The sequence below is a fragment of the Desmodus rotundus genome, chromosome 2 (genome assembly GCF_022682495.2).
Source record: "Desmodus rotundus isolate HL8 chromosome 2, HLdesRot8A.1, whole genome shotgun sequence".
NCBI classification, from domain to species: Eukaryota; Metazoa; Chordata; class Mammalia; order Chiroptera; family Phyllostomidae; genus Desmodus; species Desmodus rotundus.
In genome coordinates, this window is record NC_071388.1 from 127,429,591 (window position 1) to 127,443,849 (window position 14,259).

The following is a 14,259-nucleotide window of genomic DNA, read 5'->3' on the forward strand; positions in this document are numbered from 1 at the left end:
CCTTCCATCACCATATATTTGATGCCCTTTTCCCTTTCCTGACTCCCCCTCTCCCAACCCCGCCCCATTTCCCTCTGGTGACCACCATGTCGTTATCTGTGTCTATGAGTTTTTTGTTTGTCCAATTTGTCTTTGGACCACACTGTTCAAATTATCATTTTAATGGAATTCTTTCCATGGCAACTAGTTGTGATGTTAGAAACGGAGGTCGTGTACCAACACAGGCCACGAGATGAATATAAAGACAGCTGGGAAAGACAACGGGTATCGTGAGCAATGATTGGAAGTAGAAGACTACTTGTCATCTTTTTGTCTTCACAATTTTATTTTAAGAAAACATAAAGTGTACCTTTGAAGAAAAAAAAAAGAAATTTGAATAACTTGGGTTGTGGTCCTTCAAATAATGAAATATTAAAGGTCTTTCTCCCTATTTAGTCACTTACCCATTGGCCAAACATTTCTTAACCCAAGCCTTTGGCACTGGTAATCAATTGCACACTTGGGGACTCTCAAGTTTTCCTCTTCAGGGGCTTGAGTGTTTATGTTAGGGCAGAAGAGATGGCTTCAGGGAGGGAAATCCCTGAATGGAGCCTTTGAAAATCTGGGCGCACTTTTTAAACTGTACTTACAAAGGACTTACCAAGAAAGAGTTCCTGACTATAAGCTATTGGAACGGGGACTAATGACGGAGACAAATGCAGCAACTGAGCCAAGAATCTCCATACACTTGTTCTCCAAGGCAGAGGATAGACCTGGTTGCTTGGCCTTGGAATTCTTTTATTGTGTACTGTTTCACATTTGACCTCATTTCCTGGGGAGCCAGCCTCCTGAAAGCTTTTACTTTTTTGTGGGGGGAGGAGGAAAGAAATGTTCTGGGAACCTTTTGAGATTCTGATGACAGCCATGCGCTCCATCTAGAAAAATGCACACGGGCACTCATACAGACAACTCTGTTCCCTGAGTCAGAGGCCCGGTTAAATCCCTCCCGTCTCTCACCACACTTCCCAGAAAAAAGGATTAACTGTCCTTGGTTATAAATGTTCTTAATGTGCCCCATTGTTCTCAGTGTTGTCCTCTTTCTGAGAGCAATTATCGCCCCTCTGTCCAAATCACTCCTGGGCTATCTTGGGCTGTCTTCAGCTCAGCACTGTGTAGTGATCTCCCAGCTGTGCGGAAGGAAGGATTATTCTATCTCCAGTCATTCCATTAACCAGGGTCCCACCTATTGATTGCCCGTTCTCCACAGAACTGAACACAGTCTTCAGCTTTGGCTGTATCTCTGGAAGCATAAAGAAAGAAGGTGAGGTTGATACTGAGAGAATTTACTAAGGAAATTAAAAAAAACAGTTGTGATATTTGGGGGTGGGGTGAGGCCAGAAGGGAGGGGAAAGAGAGATCAATTATATAATGATTGATGGCTGATAACCTCACTATGTTCTTTCAAATTGTCCTTGTAGGAGATAATTAATCACCGTAGTTGAGTTCCACCAGACGGTTCCCTCTCCGGGCCCTTTTTAAATTCTGCTGTAGTGATCTACCAGGTTATTTTGCTCACCGTGATTCCAAAGTTGAATATTTCTGGCCAGTACAGATAAAGCATGAAGAAAACTCTTATTACTTCTCTTTTGCTACGTTTGTCATGTAAGTACCTCCAGATAGGCTTTTCCCTCTCTGAGCTATTGATTGGCTGCCTTTGTCACAGGCTCAGTGATTTGAATTTCCTGTCCTTGAAAATAATAAAAAAAAAGCCAGTAAGGGAAGAATTGTTGGTTGGTGCCTTCCTCAGAGACACTTGGGGCTGTCCCCTGAGTTCACTGTTTTTACTATTTTGTTTACTTTATAAAAATAACTCACATTTGTAATGAAAGCTTATTTTTAGTGAAAATAATCTTACTAGAATATTTATTCAGGCAACGGATCCCTAGGCAATGCTTAGTAAATCCACTATTAGCAAGGCACAGTGCTTACATAAAGGAAACAAACCGTTGAAAGTGTTCACTTTTAGTTACTCTGTTTGTGCTGTCGGAATAACACTCAGAGGGCCCTGCAAATGTTTCCATGCTTCTTTCTTCCTACCTATCATACAGATGATTGAGGATCCAGATCCCCTTTGATTTATGTATAACCTCTAAACTTGAACTACCTCCTTATGTGGGTGGATCTATTTAGAATCCGCAATACTAATTCTTTGCATCTCTAAAGCATTTTCCCTTTTCTGGTATGTTTTTCAGTTCACTCCTTTCTCTTAAAGACGGCCATTAGTCAGCCACTTTGAATTTTACTTTGCTATCATATGGTAGTAGAAATATCACATTTCCAGTTCTTTTCTGTATGTGGCACCTCAATACCCAAAATGGTCTCTAAAGTTTATTGAACCACTGGGGTCAGAAATGTGAGCGTGGCTTTTTGTTGGGCTTGACCTATTGACCCAGGAGAGCAGCTGGTGTGGTTCCTACAGCTGCGCTGGGCTTGCTGAGCCTTTTACCCAAAGGAGGGCCTTTGATGGACTTCTCTGGGAGGAGGGCTATTCCTTAATGAATTTCTCTCTGAAGGCTCGAATAGGGCTGGCAGAGAAAACAATGATAAGGAGAAGACAAACAGAGAGCTGAAGGATTACCTCAGAAGAACAACACAGCAGTGAGGAAAACCTCTTTGAAGTGAAGTAAACCCCTGAACTTTATTAGTATTCTATCACAACTGGAGGGAAAAAATGGAGGATTAGTTATTCTACCATAACTGTTTCAGGTTGTGGGGGAGAGACCGTTTCCCTGAAGGGGGCACCATGGCAGATGAAAGGTTAGTGCACGGGGGCATGTCGGACTATGGGCCTTTTCTAGGAATTAGGAATGCCAGTTGTTCAGCAATTAGGACCCCTCTTCCCTCTCCACACACACACACACACACACACACACACACACACACACACACACACACACAGAGAGCTCCTCTGAGGTCTGTTCTAAAGTCCACTAAAACCCTTATCTGATTATCACATTATGTTGGCTTAATCTGCTTCCCTGCTAGAGAGCTCCTCCAAGAAAAGGACCTCTTCCTACTCTTCCTGAATCCCGGGGCCTGGCGTAATGTAGGATCCAATAAACACTGACTAAATGCGGCCATTGCTTCTGGCACCCACCACCATTCAGTACTCTCACACAGTACTGTTAATTCTCTTCACTTCTCTGCTTCTACTGCTCCGGGAGAATTTAGGAGACCAGAGATTATTTCTTAATGCCTTTGTATTTCCAAGCCCTAGGGGAGTTCCCAGGGCCTAGGAGGCTAAAAACTAAGTGTCTGCTGAGTATGTATGAGGCATGGCTGAACTGGGTGGTAGTCCTTGCTCTTCTACCCACTCTGGCTGACATCGGAGGGGAGTCACCCTACCTCTCTGGGCCTGTAAAATCACCTTCACTTCTCTAAAAGACTCTATAAGAAGTTGAAATTCAAGAAATTATTATAGATATTCCTGGTGGGGTGAACTGCACAAATAATTAAGAATTAGAGTTCTAGCTCTTAACCAATTGGATGTGTGGCCTTGGATAAGCCATAGAACATGGTGGTAATAATACTCATGAGTTTTTAATTTTTATATTTTTATTGACTATTTTAAAGAAATAAAAAAGTAATATGTGCTTATGTTAAGAAATAATACATCATAGAATAAAATAGGGTAAAAGGTCAAAGTTCCATCCTCCTACCCCCAAATCAACCTCTGTTACACTCAGTCTCCCTGCCACTTACTGGGATCTTTTGGGATTCTGGTGAGAACATGATTTAACATGGAAATGAAGTGATATATAATTGCATAGTAGTCCACACAGATGCCAATATTATTATTACTACTACTGCTAGTACCAGTAGTGGTAATTTGAGATACAGATTTTGTATTTGAGAATTCCAAAGTGAGTTAGTTGGGAGGTAGGATAATTGTTCAATAGCCCACAACCTACAACAGCAATTATGTTCTGTGAATCCCCAGATTGGTTTTAAAATGTCCATGCTAAACCCTCCCAGGTTAGGAGGCAGAAGACTTGAATGGCGATTCAGAATGTGGGGGTCAGAATGCCTGTGACAGACCCCGCTGCACCCATCCACACCATAAGACCTCTGGAAAGTGCCTTGGCCTCCGAGCCCAACACTCTCAGGGTCTGATATACAGAGAGCTCAGTAAGTGTTAGCTTGTGACTAGCAAATCTCTGAAGAGACAGCATAGGAGAGCTTCCCAGGAGGTGCTTGCCAGCTGTGTCTACTTTTAAACTGTGCAGGGATTCAGTGCCTTCTGATGGTTTAGCAAATATTCAGAAGAGATTCCAGGTTTCCTGTATTTAAAAACAGCTCTTCCTGGATGAATAAAGCTCCTCTTGGGGTTTCCCATTTTCTGTACTTGATCATTTCACTTTCCTGCATGAGTGAGTTATCACTCTGTGTAACTGCAGGTGTGAAATTCAGTATGTGAGCGTGAAACCCACTTAAGAATTCACTTCTTTGGCAAATATACCCAGAACTTGCTTTGGGGAAAGTTGGTGGCCACCTTGCAGGACGGATGGCTTCTTCTATTATCTTTTTTTCATTAAAAAAATTAAATTGACAAGCGGATGATACCTGATATCAGAGTGATGGTACCCCTGATTCGTTTTTGGCTTTGGCTTACACGAGGGTTTTCTTATCAAAAATGTTCAGCTGGAGGCATGTCTTCTGCTCCTTGAATTTCTCGTTGGGTTTACAAATGAGGCCGTTGTCCCAACTGATGCTTTCCTCCTTTTACATTCTCTCTATCAATCTCTCTGCTATTCAAACTGGTTCTGGAAGTCTCGACTTTCCACACTGAAATATAGAGAAGTTTCTTTTCCTTATGGTTAGCTGTCAGGTGGCATGGCCTTTGACTGGAATTCAAGGGAGGTGGAGTTCAGAAAGATGGCAGGGGAGAGCAGGCTGTGTACCCACTCAGCACTCCCTGGGAGGAGTCCCGTGATGTGACATCCCAAGGACACTGGATGTTTGTTTACTCTTGGTTTCTAGGCTTCAGTGGGGGTTGTTATCACATTGTTTCTTGTGGGCTTCCTTGCCCTCACACCCATTCTCACATTTTTCGAGGTCTGTTTTGACGCACAGTATGTATCTGGGAAGCCCACAATGTCTTGATATCATTTGGGTGATCTCAGAGGGCTATCCTTCCTTTTTCTGGCGAAATCGTTCCTGCCAGACACAAGGGCTGAGGCCTTTGGATCTGCTGAGCACTGTCAGAGTTTAGATTCTGAATGTAAGTCTTACTGTGGCTTCCTCCCCAACTTCTTTTCTTTGAGAATCTGTGTTCTCTGGCTAATAGCTAAGGACCAATTGGTTGCCTTCCTTTAAAGTAAGGCCTATGGACATTTGAAATCAGCTGTGAAGTGTGCTCCTTATAAGGAGCAGAGCCCAGAAGCCCAGCTTTGCAACCACTGTGGCTTATGGTAAAGTGTTTCAGGCACTTTGTACAGGAATGTGGAAGAGAACTTGGAGAGAAGCCTGTTTAGGATGCTAACCTGCATTTCCTGGAAGGCCAGTCGTGGGAGGGTTAGAAAACAGCCTGTGTTTGGCCTTGAATGCCAAATACAGGTGCTGACTCCAAGCCTTACCCACACTCAGGACATTAAAATGTGGCTTAGGCAGTGCTCCCTATATTTGGGGGCTCACAGTCCCCCTTTTGGAAATGGGTGAAAGCTATGGGCTGGATCCCTAGGAATATGTATCAACAGGCTCAACACTTTGTACTAGAGACTTATTCCCAAGTCAGGGAGACCTGCTGCACTGAAGTCTAGGGCCTTCACACACAGCACACAATGTGATCCCACAGGCCATTTCCCGGCCTCCAACACAGTGCCCTCTCTGCTGTGGACAATGCTTGTGCGCTTGGAACAGCCTTGGTTAAATCTCAAAGCCACCTGGTCATCAGCTGCAGGAAGCACCCAGTCACTTGGCACTGAGGAAAACTTAATATGGCCATAAACATTTTATGTGGGTCTTTACCCTGTTATTTAATTAAGTCTCACATTACTGTGCGCCAGGAGAGCTGTACTGTGCAGCTGGGTGACAGATGGAGGGACTATGAGCAGAAAGGAAATGTGAGTTAAGTGTGTCTATAAGAGCTCTAGCTTTGAAATCTAGGGTTTGAATCCAGGCTGTGTCTCATAAGTGACCTGACCTCTCGAAACCTTACTCGTCTCACCTGCAAAATGGGATCATTACAGTGGCATCTCCAGTGAGGTGAAGATTCATTAAATGATGTGTTTAATACCTTCATGGAGCTCACCAACTAAGGTTTATTTGTATGGAGCCTGGACTCACGGTACATGGATTATCCCAGTTTGGATGTCAGTCCTGGCAAAGGACTGGTGCTTGGGCTTCGTGCAGCTCATTCGCAGGTTTGTTCTTTTTTTATTTGAATTTCCTAGTTTGATAGTCCTAGTTTGGCAATGCTGGTCTGAGAAAATGCTGGTCTAACTAGACAAAAATTTTGTGGATCTGCGGGGATGTGTACTGGTGCACAACAGATGTGGGTGTATAGATCCAATCCCATTTTTCTGTCCTGGAGATTGCTGTGATCAGACCCCTCCTGTCCAAGGGGGGTGGCTGGGTGTACTGAGAGGTTCTGTGTGACAGACCTGCTCAAGGATTAAACTCTAGCCTTGCTATTTTTGTGTGTTCAACAGCCAAGCTTGGGGTATAAAGGCACTATTCAGGAAATCCCCATTTCCAAGTACTTCCTTCTGTTCTGTGGATTCAAATGCAAAGGTTAAGGAAAGTTCAGAAAGGAACAATTAAATTCACGAAACAGATAGATTAAAGGGTTTCCGTGTACTATCTATCTATCTATTATAGATAATAATAGAGTCTCTCCTTGTCTAGAAGGATATATGTTTATATACATCTCTTCTCACGGGGAAAAAAGCCACTCTTTATTAACTCATCTTTCCATTGATATAAACTCCTTTGTCTCCAACTATCTGTTTTTTATCTGTTCATCGCCTGTCCATCTGTTCATCCATCACCCATCCATCCATTCATCCATCCGTACCTGCTACATTCAAGGTGCTGTGGGGACCGAAATGTTGTCAGCTCCATACTTGTCTTTTGTACAGAGCGAGGTTAGGGTAGTGATTAAGTCCTTCAATTTTAGAGTCTGACCGACAGCCTTGGGTTAACAGTCCTACTATTCACTCACTAACTGAGGAAACTTCAGTACGTTGTGTACCTATTAAAGTGCCAATTTCCTCATCAGCAAAAAAAAAAAAAATTCTCTTGGGAGGAGTAAATTAGTTGGGGTCATGTATTTAATCTTCAAAAAAGAGTAACAGGCACAATGTGTGGCTATAGTAAATGCACACTAAATAGAAAACAACTGCATAACTGGCCCAGCAAAGAAGACAATGCACTCCCGAAATGCTTAAATACTGTGTAGCCTGCAAAAATTCAGCAGAGTTGCAAGTTGCAGGCACACCTTCCATGTGCATCCATGCTTTGTAAGTGTAAGGGTGTGTGTGTGTGTGTGTGTAAACTAAGGAATACATAGTGTATGGGACAAACATTTCCTACGTGCTTATCGTGATACTTTCTATATTCCTTAAGATTCTCAAGTGGGAAATTTAGAAGGTATTGCCTTTTCCCTCAACACCATATTTATAATATATAAGACCTTGGGGAGTATGTATTTCAGTTGTATGCCTTACATGGTATTTGCTAGTGGTAGCTCCTTATGCTGTTTTGGTTGATGCCATTCTTTGTAAAGAATCTTGTCTTCTGTGTGTGAAATGACAATGATTACAGCTATTAACAATTTATTGCTCTTCGTTATTAGTTGGGTCTTCTTTCTTAATACCTTTATTGGTCAAATCCTTATTCCTGTCACAGTTTTATTCAGATTCTCCACATACATCTTATCAAGTAATTTAAAAAACCCTCAGTATTCAGACAAATGAAAAAAAAAAGAGATTTGACTTTCAGGAAGTAAGGGGAAGATTTTAATGTCTCGATAAAGGAGACTTTGCCCTCAGCTGGGGACCAACCTGTCCTGGTGTAACCATTGCTGGGGGGAAGGATCTGACTCTCATGCTACATATACTCCATTTATTCTTACCAGGGTGGTTCTGACAGGTGTTTTATCACAAGTGTCTTTCTAGCAAATCCCAAAGGCATATCTAGAGGGTTATTTAGTAACATCTGGAAGCATAGACAAAAGAGATGATAAAGCAAACCAAGAGAACAGAACAAGCCTGGGGTGTGGCATCCCAGACCCTAATGAGGAGTGGATGATGGTACTTCTAGCCCAACTATGGGGAAAAGGATTAGGAAAAATAAGTTAGGGAAACAGACCACCCAAGCTGAGATGTGTTCATTCTTGTTTTATAATTTCAAGTGTAATGAAAATCCATATTCTCAGGAGAACATCAGCTCCTTTGTGTAAGGCAACAAATAGCAGGTCAGATGTGTCATATAAAACACAATAGCAATGACTTGACTTTGCGCCAAAGCTCACAGCATGGGAAGGCCAACTCTCTGGTTCGCAGCATGTGGATGAGAGGCAGAGCCGAAGACCAGGGAGTCTGGGGGAGGCACCTACTGGAGTCTGTCTTTTGGGCCTCACTGATCAAAGTGGCCTGGCCATATCCTTTTAAGTCATGGATGAGATGAAAAAGGGCCGGAGTTCAGGCTGAGACAAACATGGCTCTGTCGGAAGGACTTTCACTGGCAATTTAAGGAATAGCAACTCCTCTGGTATTCAACGTGCAGGTGAAGATAAGGAGGATATTGGGAATATCCTCTGTGCAAGAAGCCATATGCAAGAATGTTCATAGTAGCACTGTAGTAACAAAAACACTGGAACTAACTTAAATTTCCATCAGGAGGAGACTGGACAAATGAATTGGACTGCATTTGTGCAATGAAATAATAGACAGTGGTGACAAGGGAATAAACTAGAGTTAAAGTATTAACATAGATGATTTTCAACTACACGATAGAGAGCAAAGAGCATCCTGAGGAAAATATGTGATACAAGACCATTTGCCTAAAGTTCAAGAAAATATAAAAACAGTACTATATATTGTGTTTGGATATATACATACATAGTAAAAATTTAAAAAATTCACAGGAATAATAAAAACCAAATTTAGTTTAGTGGTTATCTTTGAGGGTTGGGGAGGGGTATATTAACAGAGTCGGGGAACACATAAGATATTAGTTGTATCGATGTTTTATTTTTGGGGGGTGGGCAGTAGATACACAAATGTCTTGTTATATTACTCCCTCTATGTGTTTTTTTTGTAAGTCTGAAGTATTTCTTGGTAACCTATGCACCTCCTTCCTATGCACACAGAACTTACTGAGAATCAAGAGGGGAGCTATGCTCAGGAAGGAAAATAGGTATTGGAGGGTTACAAAGAGAGAGAAAACATGATGCTGTGTTTCATGAAAGTAAGTGCTTACTATATATTTGCTGAATTAATGAAGGCTGGGAAGGAAATAAAGCAGAATCAGAAGGTAATAGAGAAGGTGAATGAGATGAAAGGAGCCTGGGGAGAAGAAAGTTTGGAGCCAGTGATGTGTGGGAAGAAGCAGCACATGCAATAAAGCAAAGCAGGAAGATCAGTGAGTTGGATGGAGGCTGAGATCCAGCTGTGAAAAGCAGCCAAATGCCCCACTTCCTCAGCTGCAGAGGTTGGAAAGAGCTGTCACTCTGTTGGGAATTCCTGCTACCAGGAGGTCGGGCATCCTGCAGGTGCTGCCCAGCACAATGCCTGAAATGGTTTCTTAAGGAATTACTCGTACAAAGAAAAGGAGAAGGAACATACATTTGGATCTGTCCCTACAAGAAAGTAACCAAAAGGTGGTGATCAGCGTCATGATTAATGGCCTGCTAAATATTAATGACTGGCACATGATGGGTTTTGGGGAGTTACACCATATGTCTTCATTATTATTATTCCTTTGCTTGAGTGATTTATTCTTGTGGACTCTGAGAACACAAGTTGGGCTTTTAGAGTTAGCAGGCAGGAAAATGTTCATTTTTTACCCTCTCAATACCAGTTGCTCAACAAAGCCCATTGTGCTCTGAGCTCCTTTGATGTTGCTCAGTAGACGTTGGGAACATAACAGACAAATTCATTTTTAACTGCTCACTGAGGGCTTTGTGATTATCATCTAGTTGTTGTTCTAACCATGTGGACCGACCTTTGCTGAACAATGTCGAGTTAATCGGGCAGAACAGAGTCCAGCTCTCTCCATTCCTTTTGTCAGGATGAAGTGAGCCCTGGACTCGAAGCATGTGGAATGCTGGGGCAGAGGAGGGTTCTGCCTGTGCTGACATTTGTTATTTTATTTCATTTAAAAATTGATTTTAATTTGCCTTTGTTCTCCTCCCTTGCTTTGAGCCCCTATAGCTCAAACTATTAAAGGTAGTTTCGAGGAAGAAGATGCAAAATAGCAAGAAATAGTTTTGCTTGTTAATGGCTCTTTTGCTTTCTAGGTTAACAGGACCGTTTGGGGGAAAGGAAGTTCTTCCTAATGACGTTGTTTAGCTTTGCATCCTATTTCAGCTGGAGCGTGAAGTGAGCCAGCCAGGTCTGTTTCTAGCCACTCTGATTCGTGGATTCCAGATTGAGGTACCCTGAACAGGGTTTATGTCCTGCTGGAATGCAAGTCTATTTTAGGAAATGCCTGTTGGATTGAGAAAAAGCATGTGGTAACCAAACCAGGTGTCCCAGATTTTCCAGGATGATCCCAATTCATATAGTTTGAGGTTTTTCAATAAAGGCAGTTTGTTTATTTCAACATATATATAGAGGATATATATTGTGTATGTGAAATACACACACCTGACTTGTGGGTTTATTCGCATGAAGGCTTCTTTAAAATCTTGTGGCTTTAGAACATGTGATCTTCAGAACAAGTATTGTGGAAATAGCTAACTAGCTGAGTGACCTTGAACAAGTCACTTCCTGTCTCTGGGTCTCCTCCATTCTCCACCGTCCTGGCACACAGCAGATCTCAGTAATGAAATGCCAGGGCCTTTCAGAATTCTCTCTTGGCTTTGTCCTTTCTTCTCCCTGTGTATGGAAATTCCATGGGCTTGTCCTCTATGCTTGCCTCAGCCACATATTGGGTGGCACTTCATTGCTTTCTTGTGTCTTTTGTCTGCAAGAGACTAGAGGGCTGGGATGGGTCTTTACATTTGTTATCTCCACTGCTTAGTGCAGTGCCAGGCAGATACACCACAGAAAAAAAAGGAAATATACCACATAGATAGCAATGGTGAGATAATGTGTGATATGTTATCCTGTATACATTTTTTATGTTTTTCCTTTTCAAAGTCATGAATAGGTATTACTTCAAGGATCAGGAAAACAAAACTACAAATGGTATTTTTTTTCCCTGCGAGCGCTCAGGATCAGAGAGCATCCAAGGAGCATGTTGAACAGATTTCTACAATAAAGCCTATTGCAGCATCCTCTGCGTCAGCCTATGACATGCGGGAGCAGCTGACTCTTTTTCAAGCTCTGCCACAAGCAAGGCCACATGGGTGTCAGAGTTAAGGTCTGAGTCTACTGTGGGTGGCTCCCTTCTAGGAACTGATTTGAGCTGTGTCATGGTAAAGAAGCACAAACCGCCCTGTGCATTGCCTGTTTCATGCACTGATATCCCAGCAGCTAGAAGGCACTTGGGATTCTTGACCCCAGTCTGTGCCTTTACTGGGGGCTGAGCTGAGCAGTGGGGCAGGCCTTGGGCTAGGTATGAAGGTGAGTCCAAGGAGCCAGGAGATAGTTCCTGCTCACTAGAGGCTGATCCAGTCGGACTAATAACTTGTGTGCATTAGAAGCTACCCAACATCACAAGGCAGTATTTAAGCTTGAAATTAATGGTAGAGAAGACCAAAGGGTGATGGGAGTTTCTAGGAGGGAGAGAGAGTGAAGAGCTATGGAAAAATGTAGTGTTTTGTGATGGGATTTGGAATGACTCCAGCAGTGAAGGGTTCTTCTAGGGAAGCAAGAGCTTGCTGAAAGGCGTGGGAGTGGGAATAAGGTCGGCCTCTATCTTTAGTGTAAGGGGGTGGCAGGGAAGTGAGTGATGGGTAGGAACAGGGAAGAAAATGTGCAGTCTAGGAATGGAAGGTGCGAAGTTAGAGAGACTGGAAAATCAGAATGGAGAGCTGGGGATGGGTCAGATGTGGGAGGGCTGTGAGTCAAGGAGAAAGGTTTCTTTCTCCTTGGACTGGGAGGTGTGGGAGCCATTGTGTGACTCTGAGCATAGTGGGTGATGTGATGTAAGTGCCCAGAGCCACAGATTCTTTCCACAGATTGGAATGCAGTATAAAAAGGTTAAGAGCACGGGGTCTGGGTTGATTCCTGGTTCAAAACTGTGTTACCTGTTTGAAACTCAGTTTTTCCATTTGCAAAATGGGGATAATGATAGGCCCATCTCACGGAATTGCTCTGAGAATAAAGGAAATACTTCATGTAAAATATTTAACACAATGCCTGGCATATTGCATGGGAGCCTAATAAATAACTGGTATATGCAAATTCATATAAATACTCATTTCATCAATATGATAAAGTATAATAAAATATTAAAAACAACTAGAAATTATTCCACTAAGGGTGAGCTTGAGAATATTTCAGGCAGATTTTTGTTAGAAAACCCCATTCTGGTCTCACATTTTGCCTCCACTTACCATCACTTAGCTTTTGTGAAATACTTATGTTGTCAGGTTACTCAACTCTAACTTTTGTTCGTTATACCCCTAAGCTTGGTGAGGAAGATTACTTTATCTTATATTGCAGAAGACACACACAGATATAAAGACAATGACATTTAATTACAACATCTCTTCCGTTAGCATTTACCAGTTATCAGCCAGAGCTTCTCTGGGGGAAACCAAAGTATAAGAGTGATGGTGGTCTGGTCATTTTATACCATGAAGAAGAAGGTAGGGAACAATTTGAAGGAATCAGAACTAATTCTCTGCCAGACTAAAGACCCAGTCCTCGAAGAAGAATAGGAATGACCAGGATTGCTCAAACAGGACAGGCGAATCAAATCAAATCAAATCAAATCCCTCACAATCTTTAGAATATTACTTATTCTTTTGGATGCTGTGTGTTAAATTATCCCTAATTAAAATGTAACTACTTTTGGAAGGGGTAATATTTTCATGCCAGTATCAGTGGACTTCTTAGTGGAGAATTATATTCCAAGCCAAAGAACAACATCCCCAAGCTGGGCTGCCACTCTAACATTCGTACGTGTTAGACATACGTGACTCTCTTTAATTGATAACAATGGTGAGCTGAGAAGGTCCCTTGAGGAACATGATTCATGGTGAGTCAGGGGCACATGGAGGCTTTATCCAGCCCTATTGTCTCCTGTCAATAGGTCTTCACCAGGCTCCAGCTGGAATAGCAGTGGAATTGTGTGATGTGGATGTGATGGAAGGAAAGGCATTCAACACCAACGTTCTTTCACGATGCCTGGCAGCGTCAGTTAGCACTACAATAACTGGCTCTGGGTCCACGTGTGCTGGCTAACCAGATGGACGACGATGATGGCAGTTCACATGGGCTGGGATCTGGGTTTGTTAATTGGTCTGTGGGTCCCAGGGAAGAGAGTGTGGAAGAGGAGCCTGGAAGAGAAGAAGGAGGGCATCATCACTTGCTTTGTCACTGTTTGGCTCGGGTCACAGCCTTAACATGAGCTGCCTCCCAGGTACCAGGTCCTTCCCATACACGATGACTAATCTTTTCTGGAGATGGGCTGAATGTCTATGGTGAGCTTCAAACCCTCGCCTGCAGAACTGTACTCCTGTGTCCTCTTCCCTACCCCACGCTGCCCTCCTTGTAGGGAGAGAGATCCTTTGTAGGAGAAAACAATGGCTCCCTCTCCTTTTACTTCTAGAAACATGTACCCCAGTGTTGGGCTTTCCATGTTGGCTTTAACTCTCCTGCAGATTCTATCCACATGGTGGCTTCTGGCAGCAGTCAAATTCTATCCTATCAGATTAGTTGTTCTGCTTGATTAAAAAGCTATTTTTTAATAGTTCTAGCAGAAGCCAGGGCTCATGTTCATGGGTTCAAAGAGAGTCAGTCAGTGTGGTCAGGGGTCGACAGTGCTGTGAGCATCAGGGTCCACTCCAGACTCCAGCAGCTCCACTCATACCTGCTCCGTGGAGACAGGGTTGGGAGGAATGGCAAACATGAATGTGCTTTTGGTACCTGGAGGAGGAATGAT

The 14,259-nt window shown here is 42.8% G+C and overlaps 1 long non-coding RNA gene across 1 annotated transcript in view; it reads left to right on the forward strand.

Moving 5' to 3' along the window:
- The first annotated feature begins 1,167 nt into the window (after window positions 1-1,167).
- The window catches only part of LOC128780243 (uncharacterized), a 32,990-nt gene continuing 19,898 nt past the window's right edge, over window positions 1,168-14,259 (forward strand). Inside the window, exons 1-2 of the long non-coding RNA XR_008426164.1 lie at window positions 1,168-1,300; window positions 1,458-1,641. This is a non-coding gene — a long non-coding RNA (uncharacterized lncRNA). The remainder of the gene's footprint in view (window positions 1,301-1,457; window positions 1,642-14,259) is intronic.